Below are 21290 nucleotides of genomic sequence, written 5' to 3' on the forward strand. Positions count from 1 at the left end.
TGATACAGCCCACAGCAACTTCGAAGACAGATTCTGAGAACAAGGGGTTCTAATTAGCTCTCCAAGGGCTACAGTTAGTGGTGCACCGATCACGAGAACAGTTGGGATGTTGACGACAAACTTAACTTGGGGGGGAGGGGGGGTCCATATGTTGCCCCCGATGCCTTGGAGAGAAGATCGCCGCTCCTGTGTGCGTTTTGAGACAGTCCCCAAAAAGAGAAGCCAATTTATGGCTCAAATGGGGAGAAAGAAGGCAAAATCAATCACAGGAGACTCTTGGGTCCCTATTTTCGTAAATAACTACGCTTGAGTGGAGTCTTCTTTTGGTATTGAGCTTGACTTTACATGAGTAGAATTGGCCTAGTTGGGGTGTTTCCACCATTGTTCGCCAAGCACCATGGGAGGGAACAGACTTTTGAATGTTCAATGGTGGCGGCAACCCCCGTTCCCCCGTTCGCATTCAAATCAGGACGGTTGAAATGCCGTAATGCTCAATATGTCGTGTTTGACATGGTGGAAACAGGAATCGACTTGATGTGGTCGGCGCATGCCATTGGCATGTACATTGCTAGATCTCCCATTCCAAATGGTAGAGTTGAACCTTCATGTGATATGGCTGATTGTAGACTGCATCGTTTTCCCAATTATGCTTGTGTGAACCCACTTCCCACCATTAGTGACGGGGGTTGAATCAATATATTTTTCAGCATTAGAATCCATTCAATGATTCGAGGGGACTGTCCCAGGCTGATGTCATATTTATGAATGAAATGTGGTGACATGTACCATATACTTTGTCTGCCTGCGCCACTATCAAACAGAACAAAATTGTGGTATGCCACCTGCACTACACGATAGACATCCTTTTATCAAGTTTGAAATTGACTGTACTTTTTGTTCCCCCAAATGTGAGATGCAGCAGGGGGCTTGGAAGAAAGTGAGGAGTAGTGCATCGGCCAAATTCAGAAACAACGCTAAACTAGACCGTATCCTCCGGAAACGACAAGACTCCTGTTTCACGCTGAGTGCAAACTACCTCTTTTTAACACAATATCGGATGAGTCAAAGGCAAAGCAAATTGCTGCCCCAGAACACCCACTAGACACACTAGATTACACTTGCGCTGGAAGGAAATGAAATATTTTAACGCTGAACACCTACATTGTACAATTCCACAGCGTAATGACAGATTGCTCTAACCAACATATCGGAAGTGGTGAAATAATGTTCTTTGTAAACAATATACAGTAAAGTCTCGTTATATCGATATCGGATATATCGATAGTCCCGGTTATATCGATACTATTTCTATGCACGCACGGAGAAAATTACATGCAAACAGGGTCGGATATATCGATAGTCCCAGTTATATCGATATTTTTTCGGACTCCCTTGAATATCGATATAACGAGACTTTACTGTATAAATTTGACTAGGTAGAGAAGCTACAGCCACATTGCTGACGGTTGCCCCTAAAATTACTCATATGAGTAATGAATCATGAAATGGTCATTGATTGTTTCATTTAGTAGAATTATTATTTCAGTGTCAAATTGTCTCGCAACTTTGGGGCAAATGCAAACTAATTAAAAATGAGCACAATATTTTGTATCACTTTCCAATCCTGATGTCCATGATTGCACAATTCAATCTTTCTCTTTTTTTCCTGGACTGTTTCCAACGCAGTGTACTGTATCTCTTCCCATCTTCTATCATTCGAGTTCTGCTTTTGACCCCGGAGCTGCTAAAAATGATCTGCCACATTAACAAACACGTCACTTGCTCGCTTCTTCAAATTATTGTCTCTTGCACGCTATCTGGTCTTTCATCTTAAGCTTGAAGTAATTTAGGGCCACAACCACTGCACGCATGTCATTAGTCACAAATGAAGCAGTTATCCATAAAGGACCGTGAAGCTGATATCTACTCCGGATTTTTACAGTTGAAGATGGTTTTAAACCAGTGCAAAAATAGAAGCTCTTTACTCACATTCTCTTCCAATGCTAAACCTCATGACTTGAGGAAGACGAGAAAAAAAAAACTGCTCGCAGAGACATTAATCTTTGTACAAATACTCCCGATTACATAGGCCTCTCTTTAGGGCCAGGATGTATTTGCTTTTAATTCATACATTCAATTTTTCCACAATTGCTATAGAATCTACAAACATTAGTGGTTACAGCACAGTCTTGGGTAAACAGAAAGTGGGACCAGATGCGCACCTAGATAAGAGAAAACAGTATTAGTCTTTAGCCACCGGTGACTGACGGCTTTCTTTCCTTCTCGGATGAGGTTTCTTCTGTACCAACGGTTCGACCAAAGCGTCACAGTTCACCCCCCAACCATTAGATTTCGGAACAAAGAATCATGCTCTACACGCGCTACAGGCTGCCTTACCGTTCCCCGCTATCTGTCAACATAGCAGATTGGAGGTCTCCTGAATTCAGGTTGTTGCCAGGGCTAAGGGAACTCCTGTAATGTGCACAAGTGAATGCATGGAGCAGGCATAAGGGGATAAGCTGGAAGGGGAAGAAGACAGAGAACAAACCTGGCAGGCATGTTGAGGCCATGCCAGTCCTGCCTGCGCCACGCAGTGTGGCAAAAGGGCTGTGCCAGAAAATGTGGCAAGAGGAGGAAAGATCAAACAACAAGGGCTGCAGATCTCCACCAATCTGCTCTGTATTAATGCCAGAGCCAAGGAGCAGCTGAACCAGACGTGATCTTCAACGTGTGTGTCTCTGTGACCATTTGTGGCTCACTGGATGTTATTAACAATGGCTGGTGGCACAATAGACAAAGGCAAAATTATTGAGGGGAAAGGACATTCCCATCCCTAAATTGGTTGTCAGAAACTTGAAGGAACACACACATTGGTGTTGTTGTCGTTGCTGCGGGCACGCACACTTTCCTTCTAATACCGATTGTAGGCCTGGATGTAAGACATGCATTCGTATGGGTACGGCTGTCAGCTCCATCAACTTGGATCCGGCTCCAAGAAGAAAAAAAAATCGGATTCCATATAATTGCAAGAAAGCTAGCAGACGGGAAACGAGCTCCACGCTGCCATTATTCCTTCCCAGACAGATGGCAAAGTTTGTCATTATGCTTTCCAAAATTACATGGAAATCACATGGTCTGCTAGTGGATGGGACTACCTATGCTTTCCATATCATCTCGGCCATGTTGGATGGGGTGTTTGGACTGAAAAAGAGGCGGTGTGCTGCTGTTGGAATTATGAAAAATGATATTGATTAGGATGAAGGGCCATCGAAATTGAAGTTGGGATTGCAGTGCAAACAGTCGTTTTTGTGTGTCTGGTGAATGACATTTCATATGTATCGGCGTGGTGGTAAGTGGGGCAAGAAAAGAGCCCTTTTTATGACACTGTATGAAGAACGGCCGACTAGTTGGAGTGCAACTATAGAAGCCATTTTATAGTGCACAGTCCTTTGAGAAACGTGTGTGCGTGTATTTGAGGAGCAGATGCTGCAAATGCTGAATCTTCCATTGGCTCATGTATTTTGGGGAATGGCACAGAGCATCTTTTGACAATGTGAGCCTCTATCGCTCCTTGTCTTTTACAATAGAATCTTGAACCATGGGCCGATAAAGGTATCTCTGCTGATATAAGTCTCTCTGCAGCAAAGCTAGAAAGGCCTGCTGAATGGGAGAAATCGCTGTTCAAAATCTTGTCAGAAGGAAATTGCGTGATACCTCAGCTATTCACAATATGAGATAAAATTGCTGAAGCTGGCAGCTTGACTATCTTGTCATGTAAATAATTCAACAGAGGATTCCGCCCGCCATCTGTTGTGTATAAAATAAAAGGACTTCTTAAGTCTCAACACAACATTCATTTTTGAGATGCTTATTTAAAAACAGATAGAAGACTTTAAAATAGTGTCATATCGATCACAACATTTTGAGGGGAATTTTTGAAAGAAGTGCTGCAAGTGCATGCTCCAGTGATTTCTCGCAGTTAACAAAATAAAACATTATTACTGAAGTGAAATAATCCTATTCTGAACAGAGCCACACATACAGTGGCCAGAAAAATGTATATCTACGTTTGGAAGTTGACCTGTAGAATAATCATCACTATACTCCACCGAGGATGCTCAGTCATCTCAGTCTTTGTGCCGAGCACGAGCAATTACGCTTCATGTTTTCAGATGTGAACGGATGGGGGTGGGGGGGGGGACTGAGCACAGATGGGTGGGGGGTGTCTTGTGAAAAAGTCATTTTGGTGCTGAACTCTTCAGTTACGGTCATGCTCCGTACCGACGCAAATTAAAACTTCCCGCTAGCCTATGTAAATATGGTGTCTACTGTGCTGCGCTTTAATGAGCCATGATATGAAAGACATCTAAAACCAATGAAAAATAACTGTCCACTTTGGGGTGGATCTGACAGGTGACTGGCGGAGTCAGGTATAAGACAAGGTTGAGTGGTAGGAATCAGCAGCTGTGGTTGCATGATGATGGGGGTAGAACAGATCTGGCATTGAGGAATAAGCTTTCCCTGTAAATCGAAAGAGAGAAAACCGTTTCCAGTCTTGGGTCTGTCAGCAGTGGCTCGGTGGAAGCGGCTGATTGTCATTTTAGGGTGTGGGCTACTGTTTGATGCGATTGAAAAAAATCGAGCTTGCAAATTAGTGCCATACAAAAAATACGTACACATATTCCATTCAATCCTCCAATAACCTGTCTTGTCACATCCTTACTGATCAGACAATCTTCTTTATGTAGGATGTTTGAGTCAAACTACGCAAAAAAGGCTTCATAGAAAAGAGAAAAAAAGTTACGGAAACTTAAACATTCAAAATAATCAATAATAGTCATTTGCAATATCGACCAAGCCATCATCAAGATTTCCTGACAGAACCAGAGTCTGTGGTCCTGTCAATGGCGACTTCAAATTTTAAGACGCACTCAAATGATGAGTCACATGATAATATTCTGTTCATACAATGCAAATGTACTGCATGTGTTTTTCAGCATGCTGTTTTGGAAGATCCTGTGCATCTACGTATGAACCTCGAACAGGACAAATCCCCATGTATGCATTCTATTAATGAGGCTGATCATGTTTATTGTTAAGATTATGGGTTTAGTTGTGCTCACTAGTGAATTACAAAGATGATGGCAAAGGACTCTCAGTTAGAGGAGACTAATTTCATGTCAAACGACGAGCAAACAAATGTGTAGATTTACAGTCTGCCGGGTATTGCTATTAAGTCTGCAAATCCAAAGTAATGCTGTTCCTAAGACTACACTGTCGGCGATAAAAGGTGGAAAGTGAATTCCTGGCTGGTAAGCGCTCCATCTGACAGACTCAGGACGAAACAGAAGAACAGACAGTGGGGTGCCTTGTCAATTTCGACCGAGTTGAGACTTGGCTGAATGCACTCCGCAGGCAACTGTGAGCAGAACAGTACTTTTGTTTCTTTTTGCAAGCTGCCATGTCATGCTTGCAGGTGTCCCTGTGTTCTAAAACCCCACACCTCAAACAAAACTGCTCACCCAAAAAAGGCAAATAGAACAGAAATAATAGTACTCACAGAATATGATGTGTACTTGGAACAGGAAAATATAAAGTGACACAATACATTATTGACCCAAAAATATCAGAATTGTGTTTTTTGAATTATTTATTGATTTATTTCTTAGTTCTGATGCTTGGGCTGCAACGCTTGTGACCATATGACTATATTCTAAGGATTGAGATGTTTTTAAATAACGAAAAACAGTGTCAAACCTTCGTGGTAGCTGTTATGAGAAGATGCTGATAAATCTATCTGACCAATATGGGTTTCTCTGTGTTCTGCTCTTCCAGTTCAGACAGCAGAGGCATTTTACAAGGAGCCATCTTTTGCCCTGGCAACTTTGTGTGACCTTGCGGGGCTGAATTAGACTGTAAAATTGATTCAGGTCCTGCAATAAAAGAGCATACACATTATCAGCATTCTAATTATAATTAATACAAGCAGCAGCGGAAGACCCATTATTTATGATAGTGGCTCACAGTAAGCAAACAATAATAATAATCAGCTGCGTATTTTTATTGATATGATGATGAACGACTTTCCCCCTTGCATACAAAACAACAATAGGATGTGGCCGATCGCACAAGTGCTGCTTATTTCATTGCCTACTTTCTTTCACCCCATCGCCCCTCTTGCCCTGCCATTCTTTCAACCTCCCCCACTTTCTTTCTTTCTTGTGCATCACCTTAAGTCCCTCGCCGTTTGTATCCCTGTCCCTTCTTTACATCCTGATGATCTTGTGAAATGACATCAATCGTGGGATGAGTTCCAAATGAAAGTATGCAAAAAGTAACACCTGACGCAATACCCAAATGAAGTTCTTGTCCATGGATCGTTTGGTGCGCTATTAGACTAAGAAAGTAAATTCTTAGGAAGACTGTACTCACAAAAGTGTACTCTTGCATTGTTCATATCGAGAAACGGCTCTTGACTCCATGCCTCAATACAGAGAGCGACGTTGGTAAGGTGACAGCAAGTGCTGTCAGAAATTAAGCAAACGTGAAACACAAAGTGAAAATTGATTCATGTACTTACCAAAAGATATTTTCAGGTCCTCAGGTCCATAACACTAGAATGGACTAAGACTTTTTCTTCACCAAAATAAAGATCACATACTTAAATAAAGACAACTAATAAATCCTTATACTTTTCTTCCAAGTAGATTTCAGAGTGTGAAAAATCACGTGATTTTATTTTCAAACGCAGTTCAGGCGCTTTACGAGAATAAAATAAAGCATCATCTCCAAATAAAAACATCCCCTTTTGGCTGGTAATAAGCTATCGGGACTATACAAGGTATCCAAAACACAATGCACTTATAGTGCAGCACATTCTGTGCTGCCTCACAGTCACAGCGTGTAAAAAAAGATGGCACCTTTAAATCTTGGTTATCGCCTATAATTAGGCCTATATATAGAGCGTATGCCATTTCCCATGTTTGATAATTAAAGTCCACCCTGTCTAATTTTGGAGAGTGAGAAAAATACTTATCTGCGCCTATCTTCCTTCTTAATTCCCCGCACAAATCCTTGATTATTTTCCAAGTCTATCCTCTGATATCTTTGGCTCTGTTTGTTTCACTCGCTTTGCCACTGAGCGGTCCGCCTTACGTCTCGATTGCCTGTTTTGTTTCTCATTTTAATGAACGGTTGGATTCTTTTATTTCTCGACAAGTGCGGGATTTGCCTTATCACCCTCCGTCCCTTTGAGGGTTGCCAATTGGTTTTATCCACGGTTGTATCATTTCTTAGGCTTCCTCTTTTTTTCTCCACAAAGAGAAAGAACCACGTCGTCAACATGCCTCTCCGGAGCCAGAGATAAAAAACCTCAACATCACCTACCTTCCAGCGCTACTCCCAACTGATTTGTGTAAAACTCAATTAAACTTGTCCCCACTGAATTTCACATTACAGTACATTAAAAGGAAATTGTTCAAGCATGATGACAAAGCCCACGTGTAGCTTCAGAGCTGCTATTTAGAGTTCCGCAAAGTGTTGGACTCTTCTGGGTTTTTGCCTCATGCTGGAAAGGTGCTTAACAGAAAACAAAGAAAAAAGGTTTGTGAGGAACAAAAGGAAATCGGCAATGTATTTATTCTTTTTGCAGACCTTGTCAGGTCAAAAGCCTGTGATACAAACACACAATCAAGTTGCACTCGATCAATTAGCTCTCCCGCGGTGCCGTTTCATCATGAAATGTAAACAGCATGAAAAGAAAATGAGACATAATGATGGCTGTCGACCATGTGACACGTTGTGAAATGCAGATTTTAATCTTTAGAGATTCGTAGATTTGTGATCTGTATTTCAGAACCCCTTTGAGTCAATAATAAATGCCTCCGCTGCCTGGATACAATCTGTCTGGGTGAAAAGGCAGCGTTCAGTCAAGCATCGCGGGTCGATGTGCGTGTTAACTTCATTCACATGTGATAATGGGCTTTCGACGACATGATCAGCAAGCTGAGTATCTGGGGAGGACGATGGCACAGTCTGTATGAGGAGCTTGGAGTCTTTTGCTTTTTCTACTGAGTGGGAAAGAACAAACATGGTGAGAGGTTTTGTTTTTTCCTCTGGCTAATGCAGAACAGGAGGGGAAGAAAATAAGACTTGGCTTAGCTACAGCCAGGTCTGCTTTACAAGATGACAATCCTTCCCTCCCCCTCATGCTTTTTCTTCTTCGTCCCTCCCCATCAGCACAAGAATTTAAGGCTGGCTTTGAAGCCTCTCAACGTTCTTCAACATTGTAAAAATGTGGATGTTCTCGTTAGGCTGTCAGCCCCGGGAAGGTGTTTTCGTGCTGAGATTAGTGGACAAGGTGCAGTCTGTGTTTTTGGCCAAACATGCCCATGCTTTGACACAGGGGGGACTCTGACTCGAACTGGGCAAAACACCAAGATCACTCCCTCTTGTCTCCTCTTCTTCTTCCTCCTCAATCCTCTCCAACACATGACATGTGTCACTGCCACAAATCTGCACTGTAAGATATAACCAGTTCAAGGTCAGGGCAAACCCCCAAAGCGGGGAAGAGAGACTGAGACGTTACGAAGACCCCTCTTATCTTTTTTTTGGCTGAAAGACAATGTGAAACTTTTTTTTCTCCAGCGCTTGCGATATTTCATGGCGGTTGTTTAACGTCACTAGCGTAATGTTAACTGGATAAAAACATGTACACTCGATGTATATACCGTATATACACAAACACCTTATTTCCTCACAAAACCCAGAGTATCAAATATTTAAATTATTCCAGATGGAAATATGCATAAAATATTTCTCATGTATCGACATGCAATTTTCTGCATTTGTCGAGAGGGCGCTTCAGTCGAAACTTCCACGCAGGATTTCACCAACGTCCAAATAATAATCAGACCAAATAGCCCTCGGAATCCAGGTGAGCAAAGAAATGAGGGAAGAAGGGGCACTGTGTAATTATCTGGCACTTACAATGTCCCGCACTTCAGAGTTGGGAGTATGGTGAGCAGAAAATCTGTTTACTACGGACCTGAGATCCTCTCTCTTCTGGGTGGATGAAGCATTTGAATAATTCATAGAGTGCCATCGGCATATGCAAAGGAAAAGTGTCACAGAATATCTGAGCAAAGATGGCATTCTCCATTATGTGCACTGTGCCCGGTGTGCCCACCTGACATAATGTAATTGGATAAAAGTCAGATGCTGAATATGGAGAGGCTAAAGAGCCACCGAGTCTGTGCAATGTGCTAATTGACTCGGACCAGCTCCAGGAAAAGAATTGATTGTCTTTTTTATTGCAATTTATCACCAACACCTCATTTCTTGTTTTTTTGTGTGTGCTGAGATGAGAAATACAGAAAATACAGAAATATGACATTTATTTTTAACTGTGTGTGTGACCTCTTCAGGTCCAATAATGCATACAAAAATAGCTCTTAAATTTGAACGTATTATTCTGACTTGGTTCAATGTAGTTGTTTTTGTTGTCAGTGTTGCACTTCTGGTGACGACACTCTGTGGGACGTAGCTGACTGAAACAGTACGACATGTGCTTCCACATCAAAACGGCAGAGCCTTTCATTTAGAGAGACTTTTTCCTCTCAGAAAACATTAGTATTGACAGGTAAACCCCTGGAGATTACATCTGGCGGTCTAATTAGCTTGTCCCTGCGATACAGTACTTCCGCATCGCAGCCAATGGATCTAAAGAAGGAGGGTGATTCAGACAAAGCCAACGTTGGAGAATGGAAGAAGGCCCAGTGATGGATGTGTCACCCACGTAAGTGGAGAGAGCAGTCGGATGGTTGCTTAATTCCTGACATGAAATATTACCTGCAACCCTTGACTGTGCAGACCTGCGTGGATGGCAGGAGAGATAGCCTCCATACCTCTATGAGAAGAAACAAACAAACAAACAAACAAACAAACAAACACACGCTCAGAGATCCTCGACCTGACAAAGTGAGTGCAGCTGATAAGTTAGCGCACATTTTCTTCTCTTCTGCTTCTCATTCAATCGTGTCTTGTTGCCTTTGGCCTCAGTTTCACCTTGTTACATGTGGTCTGTCTTATTAAAGGTAATGCTTGCCAGAGTCCGGTAGGCATTCTTTTTAATATTTGTCGCTCTTACAAGAAAAAGGAGGAGTCGCGGGGTCGATGATAAACCTTACTTTTGCCGGCAAAGGGCGTCTCTTTCTCTTTCTCTCTCTCCTGAACAAAATACAATTCACTTTTAAACATTGCTGCACGCATTAGGTAGCTGTGGGTTTAAGCCTTGTCCGCCATGATCAAACCAGGATTTATGAAGCATCATAACTCCCGACAACATCCAGCGGCTTATTAATTTTATATATTTCTGTCCATTCCCTGATATTCCAAGCCTTGACAGTCACTCAAGATAAGCCAAAAGCGTCCTGACAGGATGGAGTGTGTAAATATTTTTCACGGCTCTGTCGCTTCCTTCCGTTTGAATAGCTTTAAGACAAAAGCTGTGGTGCCATTTGTCTGTAATTTTAGTCTTCTCTTACAACCTTCCTTAAATCACACTTTTATTCTGCTGAGAACTGCCCAAATAGGCACAAATAAGAAAGGTGAGATCCTAAAGTCAACATTTTATACGTTATGAATGTGTTTCTTCGAATTGACCATGAAACTAAAGACAAACCTGAATAACACCATACAGCGGTTCCTCTTACGATGATCACAGCAATTTATGTTTAAAAAAGCCCATTAAAAGAACATTGACATCTGTCTCATCTTTGATTTGATTCTGATCTCTGATTTCTTATACCAAATGTATGAGCTGTGCTCTATTGAATTCATCTTTGAAGGTGTTTCCAAAATATTAATTGCGCTGATGACATTCGAAATGTATGCCTTTCTGTTGATTCCTTCACAAACATGAAATAATTTACACATCGTTGGTCATCATTATTCTTGTGAATTTTGGGGTTACACCTTTGACTAATTCCATTCATGTTCAGCATTAACATTTGCATACTCCAGCATTCACCCACATTGTAAAATAAATGCACGCTCGGTTCATCAAAGACTGAACTATCCATCTGTGTGAATAGTTGCTCGATTTAGTCTATAGTAGAAGCAAGTGATGCTCTTCTGATTGCACACGCCTCACATCTCCTACTCTGTAACTCTTGCTGCTTCTCGCCCAGATGGCCTGTAAGTGGCGTCCAGACCGACCAAATAACTTGCCCGCAGTGGCTATCACACTCAGCGGTCTCTGACAAAGACCCTGGCCAGCCACGGTGACTGAAGCAAGCAGTGGTGAGGAAGCAAGCAGGATGTAATCTCTAGGAGCTGTTGATAAATGGAAACGCACAGGGTTTGGGTCAAAGGGATTAAAATGGTGGAGGTGCCGGGTATAAGAAGGAGAGGGGCTGCGGAATCATGGCGGGAGCAGCGGGCGAGCCACCCCATAACAGTGAGAAGTGTGAAGATTACAGGGAAAATGGTGCAAGGGGGGATTCCTGTGAAGAGATGGAAAGAAATAACTATACGGCGTCGGAACACGGCATTAAAGGCCGCCATTCAACAGTATGCAAGCTTAGCGTGCTCAGGGCATCAGGTAGCCGTGTGTTGCTGGTTAGGTGACACGCGGATCCTAAAGGTGGCAAATGCAAGGTAAACTGAACCTGTAATACAGAGCAAAGGAAGTTCTCAACATTGCCCGAGTCACAGACTCATTGGAGAACGTTGTCTCCACTTTCGCTTCCCGTGAGTGATTGTCCAAATATTGCCAACGCCATGAATAAAAATGACATTTTAAATTAAGAAAGGGGTTCTCAAAGGTTTTAATGGAGCCTTTCATGCCTGTGGAAACCTCACATAGTTTGCGTACAGTTCTATCAACACACGTCATTCACCTCTCAATGAAAATAGGGCAGATAGGGGACTGAAACCTATCTCTGGCAGACCCAAATTCTCTTCCATTTCAAAGTCGGCGGGAGAACCAAGTTCAAAAGTATTACATCATTTTTTCTTTCAAGAAGACATCCAAAGGCTCTCATGCCAGTTATTACATATTTTAAAATGGAATAGACTTGTGTTTCTCGCATTCCAGCTTTCTTTTGGCATTCTGGCCACTGGAGCGATGAAAGATTGGTTACTACTCACTGCTCAGGGGAGCACAAATGAAGTGGCTTTGACAGAGTTAAGAGAAAGACCGCCTCAGTGACCCACAAACTCTCTCTTTAACACACACACTTTTTTTTACTCCTCTCTTGAGGCTTTTTTCGGTCTGTCCCATTCTCACTCTGCCGCTTCCTCTCTTGCTTCCCTTGGGCTTCCAGGATGGATGGCCCTGTCTGACCGGGGCGACACTGATGTCTGCTCTTCCACAATTCTCTACCTACAGCACGCCTGTCTTCCTTCTTACTGCTATGTTCACTCACACCAGAGTTTGAATCTACTTGATAGAAATGGTTCTTCCATCAAGCAGGTTTTGTTTTACTGCTGCCTGTTTCATCAGGTGCGAAAGGTTTTGGAAAAAAGTATAGAATAAAAATTGACTTAATGTTGTGGGGTTTGGAGGAACTAATAAGGGCACAGGCACAGATTTATGATGTGTGATAAATGTAAGTAATTTGGTGCTGATCCAAATTAGGTCTGTTTGGTCTTGACAGATGTCTGCACTTTACTGATTGTGATTCTTATTCATGTATTCATCCATTCATTCATTCGTTTGTTTGTTTAATTATTTATATTTTTTAATGTTTTTTTATTGATTTATTATCAACAAGAATGTCAAAACCGAAAGGAGATACAATGTGGGAAATACGTCTGTGTAAGATCTCAGTCGTACAGGAGTGGTCCATCGATGAGAAGGTTTCTTCAGCCGTCATCTGTACAATTTTGAAGGTTTCGGACGTTTCACCTCCTATCCAAGAGGCTTCGTCAGCGAACTAAAGTCTGACTGGTCGCCATCGGTCCTATTTATATATCCCTAATGTCCATGCATGGCGGCGCCGGACACAGCTATGATAGGTCACTACTCTCAGGTTGGGGGGAACAGAGGACCCCTCCCTGTTGCCCCACTGATTGTTCCTCATTTCCTGACTAACGACTGGCCTATTTCCCCCACTCCCACCGGTATCACCTCATCAGCATAACGAATGTTGCCTAACCTGTTTTGCCTAAGCAGGCTATTGTATGAACGATCCAAATTGAACCTCACCCCACCAGACCGGTTTAAAGAAGGATTTTGTTGTTTTATAAGAATCGCCTCTTTTACCCCCCTTTCAAACCATCTATGTTCTTTCGCTAAGATTTTAACCTCATTGTCGTCAAATGAGTGGTTGCTAGCTTTTAGGTGCAAATGTACTGCCGATTGAGGCCCGATAGTATTATCCCTGCGATGTTGATAAAGTCTTTTTTTGAGAATTTGTTGAGTCTCCCCAATGTACTGCTCTTTACAATTTTCATTCTTACAATGTATGGAATAAACTACATTACTTTGTTTTTCATTTGGTAGCCTATCTTTTGGATGCACTAATTTTTGCCTTAACGTGTTTATCGGTTTGAAATAAGTTGGAATTTTATGGTGCCAAAGGACTCTTTGTAATTTTTCACAAACTCCTGCAATGTAAGGTACTGCTACTCCTCTCCTTTTTGTATCTTCAGAATTATTGGTTTCATTCCCTATTCTTTCTTTCTGACATTTAAATGTCAGAAACGTCCGAAAACCGAAAAACGTCCGAAACCTTCAAAATTGTACAGATGACGGCTGAAGAAACCTTCTCATCAATGTGGGAAATATTGTGAATCACATAGCAGACTGAGGGTGTAGTTCCCATGTTAATGCAGCAGGTAAAATATTTCACCAATGATGATATCTGCCCCCAAGCTCTGGAACTGACTTCCTCCTAGCATTCGTAACATCGATTCACTTCCCACCTTCAAATCCCATCTCAAAACCCACCTATTTAAAATTGCATTGTCTGTGTACATAGCTATATCTCTTGTTTATATTTATAATTGTATTTTATTTATTATATTCTATTTGTAATTGTATTTTATTTATTATATTATATTTGTAATTGTATTTTATTGATAGTATCTATGCTTGTCTGTGACTGTAAAGTGTCCTTGTGCGCTTTGAAAGGCGCTTTAAATAAAATGTATTATTATTATTATTATTATTATTATTATGTTTACCTTATGTGTATTTACTTTGACGTCAGCATGTTCATTAGATACATTTCTTGAAGTTAGAGCAAAGCAATGCAATCCTTTGGCAGATGTAACACTTATTAAGCACGATTATCGGCCAGTAAAGTCAGCTAGCATAATGCACAATAATAACAAAAGAAGTGTGTTGTACAATTGGAGGTGGCATTCACACATGCGATAAACTGAATCTCAGATAAGCTACTAATGTTAAAGGTGGCAGAGAGAATAAAAACGATGATATCACACTGATACACTTCTTTGAAGACTGTGTTTTTCATGCAGGTGGCTGTACAATCAATAAAATGGATTAAATGCAGTGCTATGTATAAAGGTTATCAACGAGTTCTCCTGCATAAACACACTGGCGACCTCACAAAATGCGTTGAGCTATTTCTCTAAGGAAAATCTGATTTGCCCAAACTGAGGATTCATTTTCAGAGCTATACAGCTATGTTATCAAACCAAAAAAATGGAAGCTGTATGTGACCGAGAGATGGCCTCCATGGAATTGTTGCAACTCTATTCTCTTAACTGTCTCTCTAATGTGAACAGGGCTGCGGATGTTCTTCCTTTTCGGCATGCTCCCGCCTCATATAACTAATTATCCCCTGTTTGCTTGACTGCATTCTATCCAAAACAACCCCCTGTTTAAGACTTAAACCATGCGCTTTGCCACCAGCATGACATGACCATTTACGGACACACTCAGACCCCAACTCTCGAGTTAAAAATAATGCAATTTGAATGTACTGAATGTGCCATGTCTCTCTTAAAAAAAAAACCACACATATTCACAGCATACCCTAGTCTTGCTTGGGTGTGTGTGTTTGTGCGTGTGTGTGGTTTGACCAATGGCATCCAACAGCGGGGCTTTATCCTAAAGCTCAGTAACAATGCTTTTCACACCTACTTACCACAGCAGAGATGGGGGCGGCGAGCTGGATCATAACCAGGCCTGAAAAGCAGGCTAAGGGCTTTTAGAAGATATACACTGAAGGAACTCTTTAATTACTGACTCCAGATCCCACAGCAGATTAAAACGCGAGCCGGGGCTCATTTTCATATCTGCAGGATTTTTCAATGAATATAAAAGTGGTCATTGATTATGCCGTTAAGAGGAGGAAATATAAAGCACATATCATCACATTAACTTGCAGTGATTAATGTAATAAAATGTGATCTTTTACACCCCATCTGTAACGAACAGATTCAATACCGGCGAGACATACTCCAAATATTAAGAGGCACCTCCTCAAAACGCAGTTAACCACTTCACCGTTTAAAAACAGAATAAGTAATAAGAAAGTGACACAGTAAATGCTAGCGCAGACATGTGAACATGCTGGAATGGGCAGCAAAACAATGACTAATACGTTCTTTCAACCTTTGTGTACGTGTGTGTGTGTGTGTGTGTGTGTGTGTGTGTGTGTGTGTGTGTGTGTGTGTGTGTGTGTGTGTGTGTGCCTGTTTGCGTGTGTATGTATGTGTCTTTGCTGTTTTCACAATGAGTCTTCCTAACGATCAATAGCAAAGTATTTCACATCATTGATTATACCATTATGGAAACGTTAAATGTGTGACACTCTCTCATGAGGGCACATTAACCACCGCACTTGGGAAGAGGAAGGAGGAAGCTCGTACTGTTTTTGTTGCGAACATTTTTACTCTAAATGTGGTGCTTAAAGCCAGTTCAGTGTGGTCCAGGTGCTTCACTCAGATGATTATAATGCCACAAGGGTGCAATACATCACTCTTATTAACCACACTGGAGCACAAAGGTATCATAATTAATGGCCGCAGCAGGATTGAACGCTGCCCTGACATCGAAAAGTGGGCCTACTTAAGATCTACAAGGCATTGAAATATGCAGAGTGAATGGCACAACCCAAAGCCCTCCTTCTTGAAGGACAGCCCACGCTCATTAGCCTGACACCCTCAATGGCACCGATACAAGGGCGACGAGGCTATTCTCACACACACACGCACACACACACACACACACACACACACACACACACACACACACACACACACACACACACACACACACACACACACACACACACACACACACACACACACACACACACATGGATCAGTAGTACATCCTCAAATAATGCAATATCTATCTATCTATCTATCTATATATATATATATATATATATATATATATATATATATATATATATATATATATATATATATATATATATATATATATATATATATATATAGTTTGAAAAACAATTTAGTACTCATCATCGCCCATCCTTCCCCTTACATGCTTTCCTTGTATTGTTGTTTTTGTCTGGGGGTTTAGCCTGCGGCGAATGCAGATGGACGTTTATGTGTCAGCAGCCATTGTGTGAATTTTTGGTAATGGCGTGGAGTGTGTGTGTTTGTGGCAAACGTGGGTGCAGAGCGTGTCGTCTGGTGCCTGCGCTATAGAGTCTAGCAGGGAAACAGCCTGCCTAGCGGGACACAATGCGCAGACAAGGCTGCTGGGGGACGCGTCTGGAGCTTTCGGCTTTCACATGGCATTGAATGGAGCAGTGGCAAAGTGGGACTGTGTGCCTATGGACAAGTAATATAGGCCTAGGATAAAAAAAAACAAAAACAACAAAAAAACGTACTCTATTAATGAGTTGAGACCATTAAGATTAGGTTCAAGGTATATTAAAGCTCACTGTGATTATTTCATCTACCTTCCGTCCACTCCTTCCCCTCTGCCCCTTTTGTCTTTGTAAAGCTCGTTTTATACCTTCTCTATTGCAAAGGCGTACGTTTCAGCTTCAGAACCAACCACTCCTTTCCACCCAGCTCTGCATCGAGCCTGACCGCGCCGAGTTATCGCATGGCTCAGTGCAATCAATTATTGTTGCAGTGGAATCATTAATAATTTCCTAATGAAAACAATTCTGTTGATCTCTCTTGTCTTTTAATTAAACTGAATTAGTCGGCTGCTCTAAGCTGTAGTGGGGTCTCCTTTAGGGTACAGTTTTGTTTCAATACACCGATAATGAAATGTGTTCATTGTGTCAGTTGTTTAGTTCTCATTCAGTCACACCATTTTGCCGTGTTCCACGATAACGGATCGTCAACCGCCGCATGCCTTGATCGCCACTTCTTTTTCAAAGAAGAGAGTCGAATGTTTGAGTCTCACCAGCAGCTTGCAAAATAATTTTTAGAATTTCATTGAAATGAAAATAGAGGAATGCAAATGGATTTATACCAAACATTCAAGCGGGCATTTAAAGTACAGCAAAAAGTGTCGCATGTGTCCACACAGGCCACGTTAGTACATCTTTTGCCTCAAAGGGTTTCAGTTGGCGGGTGGAGGTAATAAAATGGGGCATAAAAATGATCTGATTGTGAAGACTTACAGACTATGAAACAATACAAATGCTGTGAGTTCGCTAATTATTCTCTGTCCGGGCTTATGTAAAACATCCTAGTTACGTTGCTCAATTTTTGTATGAACAATGGGCTAAGTTGCGCTAGAGAGTTGCGCGACACGGTGGTTGTGAATGCGGTCTGATTTAAGAGGCTTACAGTTGAAATGTCTAGATGACCTCTGAATAATGGCACATAATATGGGCACGATGCACGTGTAGAGTTTCAGTGCTCATTGATATTAGGTGACAATGGGGCAAGCACAAAGGCGGATCACGTCGGCAAAGAAGAAAACCCTACCACTGTGGAAGTTTGGACTACAGTGCGGAATTTAGACTTAGACATCCTCACATCTTAAAAGACCTGTTGACGTTTCCATGTAGTGCCCCCGCAACGATGAAACGGCAGCTTGTTTGTGTTTGTTGTTGAAAACAGTACTGTGACTATTAAATATGGAAATGTCCTAAATCATAGAACAATATCAATGTGAGTCTGAGTTGTTTTGAGTACAATTGCTCTGTGAATCAGCATCTAAAATGCAAATGGGAGTGTCTGGCTAAAGAATATGAGCATTCGTGGCTCAGTTTAAACATCTTCCAATCCTGGTGCCTTTGTTAAATGTCTCCATTTTTTTCAGTGACTTTATGAATCTGTTGTGTATCTGGAGAGAAAATTCCCAACTAGTGCCTATCTTTGTTTCCGGGTGCCTGTCTGTCATCCTTGCATGCTCCTGGTGCTCCACTCTTAGTGTAGCACATAATTACTCGGCAGACTTTCTGCCTGTTTCTAGAACTTCTTTGCTTCAAAGAAATTGTCAGAGTGTGGAGAGGAGCATTGTGGGAGGTCCAGGTGGATTCCTTGATAATGAGAGCACAGTGGTTTAGTTGAGCATTTTAGTAATGGCTCGCTGCTAAGGCTCTTCATGGGAGTTTAATGTAAAACAAACAGGGCCATGGTGGCGGCCTGAGAAAAGCAGATATTGCATTTGCTGCCACATACTGCCACTTCAGGGCTATTGTAGACCTTTTTTTAAACACATGAAAATTAGGGACAAATAATTTATATTCATGAATTTGAGATATTAGAATGCCCCAAGTCTTAATTTTAATTCTTTAAAATTGTCATAAATAATTTCACAAATTATAAGCAGCTAAAACTTACTGGTTACTCTTTTACACCCTACAGCTCACTTCTCTTGGTGTCAGTCACCAGAATGCCCTATGGGGTACTTCGCCAAATCATCTTCATGCTTGTTGCACTCTCCGCTGCAGACACTATCGTCCATAAAACTCTGCTACAGCACAACTCACCATTTTCTCTTTGCTGCTTCGCGGCCACTCTTACTGCCACTCCACAATATTTTGCTCACTTCCGGAGATATTGGGGACAGATGATGAGCGGTCATATAAAGTGTAAAGCAGAAATCACAGGCTCGACTAGTACAGTGCAACCACTCAAACCAATCAAAAGTCAGACACTCCTCCATAGATTTATACTGGCAGACATCCAAAGCGAACGGCGACTATCTTCGCAAGCAGCTATAAAGAGAGCCGAGACCACTGAAACGTGAGCCAAAACATATTCTGCAAGCATACTGTGCAGTGAGATATTCCCTGTTTTCCATAAGTAACACATCTCAAGGAGCAATGAAGCAGCCGACAGAGGGGAAGCCGCACAGGGTAAAGATATAAACAATCCGGGCCCTGCTTTTCAAGGTGGGAGGAAAGTTGTAGTTGGACTCCGAAGAGAGGAAGGGAAGAACCTTCAATCACATCACACTGCAGGGGTAAAACTTTCACATTCCATTTTCCAAATTATCTCCCACGGACCACAATTCAATAAGAATTTCAGTGGTTTGCTTTTTTTTTCTCCAGCTCCTCCATAGGCTGCACACGCGTGCGTACACACGCAGACTGCATTTGAGATGTAGTGCATATTCAACTTCTGTAACTAGATTGAAATTAATTTGTTGTATCCTGTTATCATATATCAGCGTTTCAGATTCGCTCTGAGGATTTCCCAATAATTAATTTAATACCGTACAATACAGAACAACTGTCACACGGGGGTGCGACAGTGTTTAATGAATAAGGTTGAAATGAAAGTGATAAACAAAGCAACACCGAGTGTCACGGCTGAGTGACTGTGAGTGAGCTTGCATGTGGCACTCATCACACATGTTCTGTACACAGGCTAGCTTAACCTACGTTCGAAGAGTGGCAAAGAAAATTGTGTAACTAAAAAAAAGTGGGAATCTTGTTACTGCAGCCTCATTTTTGTTTTATACACTAAGTCTGCAAGCAAAAAGATTAGAAGATTTTAAAGAAGTGCATAATCTTCTTTAATAGCTTATCAAAACTTTAATGATCTGGTGATAAAGAGCACAAAGTTAAGTAGCCGGTTAAGAGGATAACTCCCTAGTGCAGTCTAGTGATTAGTAGATGAGAATTGGGAGACTGAAAAGCCGGGTTGCAAATCCCACTCCTGCCATTTATTCACTTTGAAGAAGAAGACTCCATTTCAGCTTCGCTAGAATTGTAACTGGTTAATCGTTTTCGAAGGGTTACAAGTGAAGTCTCTTGGCTTCACCCCGTGCGATCGTGAGCACATGTTCACTTTGCGCTTGTCACTCAACATCCATCAGAACCCAATTCCGACTGCAGAAATATCCCATTTTTATTAGCCTTTAATGAAAGCCAGAGTGTCTGTGCTCTACTGAGCACCTTGTGTCCGATCTCCTACATGTTTTAAACCTCCATTTTTTTAGATGGCGCATGCAGAAATGCTGTCACGTCCTGATTTTGTGGATCAAGCCGAGTGAGGGTGTGTCCTTTGACAACAGATCTGACATTCTGGTTGTCGAAAGTTGGTATTAACTGACACGCAACGGTGGTGGGCGGCACACAACCAGGTGAGAATGAGAAGCTTTTTGGATTCAATGAGGGTAAGCGCTTCCATTTTCTGTTGCCGCAATGACAAAGAGCGGTGAAAAAATTTTGGTCAAGCAAGGACTGCTGCTTCTGTTTCCGCGCATAGATGTCCCCATGTATGAGATGTGACTGTGGTGCGTTTCAAGAGACTAAGAGGGGCTGTTTTGGTTGGTGCCAAATGAAGTTGCCTGTGTTCATATGCCTGATGGTGCAAACTGCCTGCTTTTCCTTTTCTATAGGCGTGCATTGGGGAGAATACCAACATCCTGTCTAGTTTGCCTCTGTGCAGATTTACACAGGTCATCACATCGCGGCCGGCCTTCGAGTGTCTCACTGAGAATGAATTACTATATGTTGATCAGATCCTTTACAAACGTATTCTCATGATTTTTACACCAATCCACAACCCTTCTAAAACGATTCACAGGAATCAAATGTCTTCTTTTGGCAACCTGAACCGGTTACCGGCCAATTGCAGGGCACACAGAGACAAACAACCATCACCACTCACACCTTTGGGGAATTTTGAGTGTCTAATCAACCCAGTACATTTTTCACAATGTGGGAGGAAACCACAGTACTTGGAGAAAACCCAGCACAAACGACCTTAGACATTTAGACAGCACTGTAAAATCCCCACCTGCACACAGTAGAGAAAAAGGAACAAATGAATTGCGTGCGACCCCTCCTCACTTCTGTTCTTTATCTCCTCTAAGACATTATAAAAGAGGAAGAGGCGGGGTATTCATTACGGCAGTGACA

At 41.8% G+C, this 21290-nt stretch overlaps 1 protein-coding gene and 1 long non-coding RNA gene across 2 annotated transcripts in view; one reads left to right on the top strand and one right to left on the bottom strand.

Annotated features, from left to right (window-relative positions):
* The window catches only part of LOC148896169 (uncharacterized), a 31001-nt gene extending 10571 nt beyond the window's left edge, over positions 1 to 20430 (top strand). The window contains exon 3 of the long non-coding RNA XR_016115325.1: positions 20366 to 20430. This is a non-coding gene — a long non-coding RNA (uncharacterized LOC148896169). The remainder of the gene's footprint in view (positions 1 to 20365) is intronic.
* zfpm2a (zinc finger protein, FOG family member 2a) overlaps positions 1 to 21290 on the bottom strand; it is a 125891-nt gene that overhangs the window by 21850 nt on the left and 82751 nt on the right. The gene's annotated exons all lie outside the window — the stretch shown is intronic.

The sequence above is a fragment of the Hippocampus bargibanti genome, linkage group LG06 (assembly GCF_051943395.1).
Source record: "Hippocampus bargibanti isolate YZ-2025 linkage group LG06, ASM5194339v1, whole genome shotgun sequence".
Classification (NCBI taxonomy): Eukaryota; Metazoa; Chordata; class Actinopteri; order Syngnathiformes; family Syngnathidae; genus Hippocampus; species Hippocampus bargibanti.